The following is a 7,149-nucleotide window of genomic DNA, read 5'->3' on the forward strand; positions in this document are numbered from 1 at the left end:
TGGGTTGTTTTAATTTTTTAATATTATTTTTAATTATTTTTATTAATAATGAAGGGTAATATGGTAAAAAAATAAAATTGAAGTGGAAAAGGACGATTTTATAACGTTTTGTAACGTTGAGGATGATTTTAATAACAAAAAAAGGTCGGGGACGATTTTGATTTTCACCACATACCTTAGGGACGATTTCAGTACTTAACCCTATAATTGAAGTAGAAAAGGACGATTTTATAACGTTTTGTAATGTTGGAGATGATTTTAATAAGAAAAAAAGGTCAAGGACGATTTTGATTTTGACCTCAAACCTTAGGGACGAAAAAAGTACTTATCCCTTCTTTTTATCTTTGACATCTACTTTTTCTATAAGAAATCATACAACATTACTAATCAATTAACAGTGTATCTTCATTAACTTTTTCTTGTATCATTTTTCTTATCATACACATCACTTTACCTTTCACTGTATATTATTTATCTTCATTGACATGATCTTTTTAACACCTAATAGTGCAAAATATTTAAATCAAAACATGGAGCAACATGCTATTTCATTAAAACTCATCTATAATAGTTATTGCAGGGAGTCAAAAATAAAAAATACAGAAAAAAAAGTAAAATAAAGAGACAAAAACTTATTTTGTATACCATAAAAAATACTAAATAATGGAAAGGAAAAGAAATTAAAATTGAGTAACAAAAGTTAACAATAATGAAAAAAAAATGAGTTTTAAGCTTATATCAGTTGTAAAATTTCAATGGTCCTACTATCTTTTGAAACTTTTTTTCATCTATAAGAATCACTGAATACTTCAAATCCACAGGTGGTGTACAAGATGTCCTTTGTATGGGTGGAGAGATGGATCGGAAATTTGCCGGTCGAGGCGGATGCCGGATTATTTGACTGAAGCAATGGGGGGTGGTACCTGCAAAGACACTCCGACACTCAAGTCAGAATGGATTTGAGAGGTATAAGGTGTGTAGAGTGAATAACATACCTGAGGGGGCCTGGGGCTCCCCTTTATATAGGTGATGGTAATTATCTTATCTTATTTTTATCTGGTTAAGATAAGGCAGGTATTTGAATTTGATTCTTGGTTAGAAGCTCTAGTGGGCCAGTTCTGGGCCTTCTAAATAGATGAAACGGGTTGAACTCGGATAGCCGGGTTCGAAGACCGTTCCGAGTGAGGGCCCATGGGTCAGATTCGTAACAGTTGCCTCCGCAGCGGGAGAGTGAGCGAGGTCGGTCTCTGCCGCTGGAGGATATGGTTTTTGGCCGTTTGGTGGCCTTCTTCGATTTGTCGGAGTGGTGTTTCAATGTTGACAGATTTTGCCCTTTTGCTGGTGGATCGGCGCGTCGGTCTTGAGATTTGCGATTCAGCGGGGGTTCGTCTTCCCTGGGGTTTTGAAGATCGTTCGATTGACGTGGCCTCTCTGCTCTGTCGCGTCCGTTTTGTCTTCTGAGGTGTGCTGACCGTTTTATTTTCCCAAGGGAGCATTTATTACGAGGGGACGTTTGGACTATTTTTCCATTTTTGCCCTTTCCGTGTCAAGTTGTAGTTGGGGTTATTTACGTCTTTTTGTCTTTTCAAAACTGTTTTGGTTTTTACTTTTTCTTCCCTCGTTCGTTTCATTTCCTAGTTATTCTTCTTCTTTTGTGGACGTCTCTTTCTCTCCTTTCGCATTTTTGGTGTTGTTCCTGCTTCTCTGTCGTGCTTTTGCTTTCCTGCTTATTCAAGCTCGCGTTCGTATTTCAGGTTGGTGTTCTTTTCTCTTTACTCTCCTAATCTGCATTGCCTGATCCTTGTATTCCTGCTTTACTTTGTGTGCCTCTGTTTTGTGTCTTTTGGTTTAGTGTGGGTTAGGGCTGTATCCTGCTTTGGTGTAATAGTTCTTGTTTTTTCTGGGGTAGTAAGTTTTTTAAGGGGGGTGAGCACCACTGTGTTTTTGGCAATAGGTAGTGGAGTGTGTTTTTGACTTTCTCCCCCAGTTTTTGCCGTGCGGTTTTTGGGCTGACGGTGGTGCTCGCCTCTATTTAAGGTATGGCTCGGCGGAGGACTGAGGGTACGCGCGTTTCGGTGGTTCCCACCGGTGGCGTTCCTTCCCTTTATTCCTGGGTAACCAGTGACGTTTGGGGGATGCCGTCTCAGGTGACGGAGGCAGACCTTCAGCGACTCTGTAACTAGGGTGCTGTTTGCGGAGGGGGTGATGTTGAGCGTGAGTACGAGCTTGCCCTTCTGGGGGTTGACGAGAGGGTTTGTAACACTAACCTCGACTCGCCGACCGTCCCGGATTGGATGTGGATATACGAGGCGATGTTCACCTAGCTTGGTGTGCGGCTTCCGTTTTCTCTATTTGGGCAGTAACTTTTGAGCCGGTGTTCTGTGGCGCCGTCCCAGCTGCATGCAAATAGCTGGATGGCGATACGGACTTTTGAGCTCATTTGCGAGTTCCTGGAGCTCCCGTCTTCTGTGAATGTCTTCCTTTTCCTCTTCTTGTGCACCTTACCGACCAAAGAGGGGAAGCACAAGAAGGGGTATATATCTTTTAGGACTCAGCCTCATCGTCGCATCTTCGGTTTATATGAGGACTCATTTCGTGGCTTTAAGAGTGGGTACTTCAATGTTCGCCCTACTAGGGGGCATCACCCCTTCTAGCTAACGTTGGAGGGGAGCGCCGGTTTCCCACGTACTAGAATTTTAGCGCGGGGCCTTTTGTTTTGACGCGGGTGACGCAGAAGTTTTTGTCTCTGGAAGATTGGGATGTGGCCATCGTCCTTTAGAAGTTGTTTGGGGAACGTCCTCTTAATCCTAGGGATGTGATGGGTGATCCAGTTGCTTGCCGGACTTATGTTGGTGTGTAATTGTCTCTCTTCCTCTTCCCCCCCCCCTTTTTTTAGTTTGGTACTTATGCTTTTTTGCTTTCCATTTCAGTTGAAATGGCTGGTGGTCTGTGATAAACCACTATTTTATGGTTTATAATGTGTTTAATTGTGTGATTTTATCATGATCTTTACCCACTTATTCATATGATTAGCATGCATTTATATTTCCTTCCTAAAATTATTACATGATTGAAAACTTGCTTCCTAAGAGACTTTTAATTATGTATTTTAATTCTCCTTTATTCCATTCGATGCCGTGATCTGTGTGTTAAGTGTTTTAGGCTTTATAGGGCATGAATGAGTTGGAAATTGGAAAGGAAGCTTGCAAAAATGGAAGGAACACAAGAAGTTGAGGAGATGACCAGCGAGAAGTGACGCGGCCGCATGGCTCACACGACTGCGTGAAAGAGAGGAAATCGCAGTGACGCGGCCGCATGGCTCACGCGACCGCGCGGATTGGAATAGCACAAGTGACGCGGAGGCGTGGACGACGCACCCGCGTGGCAAAGCAAAACGCCGAATGACGCGTCCGCATAAATGACGCAATCGCGTGACGTGCGCGATCTGCATAATCTGCAGAATTCGCTGGGGGCGATTTTGGGCCCTGTTTTGACCCAGTTTTCAGCCCAGAAAAGCAGACTAGAGCCAGAGAACATGCAGAAACCAAAACAACATTCATTCTACACAGTTTTTAGTTTTAGATCTAGTTTTACTCCTCCTCTAGGTTTTCTCTCTACACATTCATAGTTCTTAGGATTTTTATTTTCTATTGCTCTTTGCATTGGGATATTGAGAAGAGTTATTACCTCATCAAGACTTCGTCATTCTAGTTCGTTTTCTTTACTTGGCTTTACTCTTCCATGTCCTTTAATTTACTCAATTTTACTATTGGATTATTTTAGAATTTATTAATACAAGAATTACTTTTATTTTTAATTGATTCCTTTGAGTTTTATTTATCATGTCTTTCTTTAATTCTCTTTTCTATGTCATGAATTCCACATTCACAATGAGCGAGTAGTTCCCTAACTTGATGGGGAGTTGATTGAAAGGAACCCTTGAGTTGGAATGCTCAAAGGAGAAATTGTAATTGGGTTTATTGTTGGATTGCTCTCTAGTCACTAACGCCAGTCCTTCCAAGTAAGCGGATTAGGACTTGTAAATAGAAACAGCACTCCAACTTGTTTGACTTTCCCTTACCTAGTAAGGGATAACTAAACAGAACAACCTTCAATTATCAATTAATCTTGAGAGTACTGCAACAAGAATAGGGCTTCCAACTAATCTACTCCCAGTCAAGGCTTTTATTTAAATTACTTAATTTCTCCAATTTAATTTCCTGTTTATTCAACTCAAACTCTTTTTGAAAATATCTGATTAATAAAATAGCACACCTTTCTGTAACTCGTTGGGAGACGACCTGAGATTCATACTCCCAGTATTTTAATTTTAATTTTTGTGACAACCCTTCTAAATTGATAAGCGGATTTCTGGTTGGTTAAGAACTATACTTGCAACGCATATTTTATAACAATTTTTGACTCGCCAATTTCCGCCACGTCAATTTTTGGCGCCGTTGCCGGGGAGTTGCAATAGAGTGCTAAAGTTATTAATTGGAATTTTTTTATTTTATTTGCATTTTATTTTATCTTGCTACTATGAGCTGCTTGTTTCTTTCGTTAGATGACGCGTTCACTTCCTGATCCAAGCTTGCCAGTATTCGATCCTGAGATTGAAAGAACTATTTCACGAATAAGGCAAGCTCGGCGTCGGTTAGTCCTCTCTGAGGGCGGATCTGAAACGTCATTTGAGGAAGAAACCAGCCCCCGTTCTACTGATTCGGTTGATTTACGTGTAGGTGACATGGCAGCACCTAGGAGAGTTACTATCGAGGAGGTTGGAGCCCCTGATTTTGCAATGCAACCGTTTCAAGCGCATCACCCAGTGGTGGCTATAGACTTTGAAATAAAGACTGCACTGCTCAATTTGATGCCCAAGTTTCATGGCTTACCTGCTCAAGAGCCTATCAAGCACCTGAGAGATTTTCAAGTAGCCTGTTCTACTGTCAGGCGTGACGGTGCAGATGAAACTTCAATTATGTTGAAAGCTTTCCCGTTTTATCTTGAGGGAAAGGCAAGAGAGTGGTACTACACTCAACCTGCAGCAACTGTATCCAACTGGGATACACTTAGAAGAGAATTTTTGGAAAAGTTCTTTCCAGCTGAAGTTACTGATAAACTGAGGAAAGACATTTCCATGATTGTTCAGGACGAATCTGAGACTCTCTATGAATACTGGGAGCGCTTCAATAATCTTCTGGAAGCTTGCCCCCACCATATGATTGACAAGATAGTGTTACTCGGTTACGTCACACAGGGCATGAGGCCCCAAGATAAGACCACATTGGAAAGTGCCAGCACTGGGTCTATGAAAAAGTACAAGACCACTGATGAGGCATGGCAATTATCAGCGACTTAGCTGAATCTACTCGAAATCACAGGCAGAAACAAGGCCGTTCAAAAGCCGTTGCAGAAGTATCCTCTAGCAGAGAGACTGCTGCTCTAACTCAGAGTATCTATGAAATGACCAACTTGCTGAAGCAGATGCAATTGAATCAACAACAAGTTCAGCAAGCTCAACCTTCTCCACCGCAGCAAAGCCAACAGTTAGTCCCACAGAGAGTTTGCGGAATCTGTACTGATTATAGCCATTATACTGACGAATGTCCCCAGCTCCAGCAGGAAGACAACACCGTAGCAGCCACTCATAACTTCTATGACCGTCCCAACCAAGGATACAATCAAGGTGGCAATTACAGCCATGGATGGCAGGACAATTCTAAACAGAATTGGAGGGACGACAACAATAGAGGAGGCAGAGACAATCAGGGAAATCAGAGGTGGAGTAACAACAACAACAGGTAGCAGAACCAGAACCAGCCTTACAGAGCACCTCACCTGAGGCAATCCCAAGGACCACAGAATAACCAACAGCAGACCTCTCAAATTACATATCCTTCTTCATCTGCTAATGATGACTTACTACAATCTATTGATCGGAGACAATAGACCATGGAAAATAACCTTTATGCTACACTAAATGGTCTGAACTCTACTCTGCAAGCTCTTGTCTCACAGATTGGCTCAATGAATAACTCCAATAACCAGCCTTTGAGCTCCAGTGGAATCCCCTCTCAACCATTACCCAATCCAAAGGGTGGCATTAATGCCATCACCCTAAGGTCTGGAACCACACTGCAGGAGAGGAATCAGGAGGAGCCAAGCCCACCAGAACACGCCTCAGCTGAAGAGGTAGTGAAAATAGAAGATGTTGAAGAGGAAGAGGACATACATGACATAGCTGAAAAAGAAGAAATTCAGCCACAGGAGGAAGCACCACAGGGCGCAGACACTGCAGAAGACACCACTCCCATTCCATTTCCACAACTTGCAAGGAAGCCCAAGAAGCAATTGGAACCTTATCCCAAAATGGTAGAAATATTCAAAAAAGTTGAGGTAACTTTTCCTCTTTTTGATGTTATTCAACAGGTACCTAAATATGCAAAGTTTCTAAAAGATTTATGTATACATAAAGACAAAATTAATGAATTAGAAACTATTCCTTTAGGTAGTTCCATATCTGCTTTAATGGGAGGTTTACCTGAAAAGTGTAGTGACCCAGGTCCATGTATGATTAATTGTACTATTGGTGGTGTGGTATTTTCTGAATGCATGTGTGATTTAGGAGCATGTGTGAGTATAATGCCTTTGTCTATATATGATATTTTGAGGCTCCCTCCCTTAAAAAGGTCGGCAGCTCGTTTTGTGTTAACAGATAAAAGCATTATTACAGTGGCTGGAGTTGCTGAAGATGTATTAGTGGGCATTAAGGGGCTCACATTTCCCATTGATTTTTATATCCTGGAGATGCCCCAAAATGACTCAGAGAAGCTATCATCAATCCTACTCGGAAGACCATTCCTGAAGACCTCGAAGTTCAAATTAGATGCTTTTTCAGGAACATACTCTTTTGAAATAGATGGCCGAGTAGTAATCTTCAATCTGAATGGAGTTATGAAGCATCCTCCGGAGGATCATTCTATCCTCCAGTGTGACATTATAGATGAAACCGTGGCTGAAGTTCACCAGGAGGAATCTGAAGAGAAGTACATAGGACAAGGTCCAAGTGTGGGGACATTCTCAGAGGACAATGACAGTGCTTTACCATTGTTGCTAGCTCTAGACAACCCAAAGCCTGACCATGATCAG

This window comes from Arachis ipaensis, chromosome B06 (assembly GCF_000816755.2).
Source record: "Arachis ipaensis cultivar K30076 chromosome B06, Araip1.1, whole genome shotgun sequence".
Taxonomy (NCBI): Eukaryota; Viridiplantae; Streptophyta; class Magnoliopsida; order Fabales; family Fabaceae; genus Arachis; species Arachis ipaensis.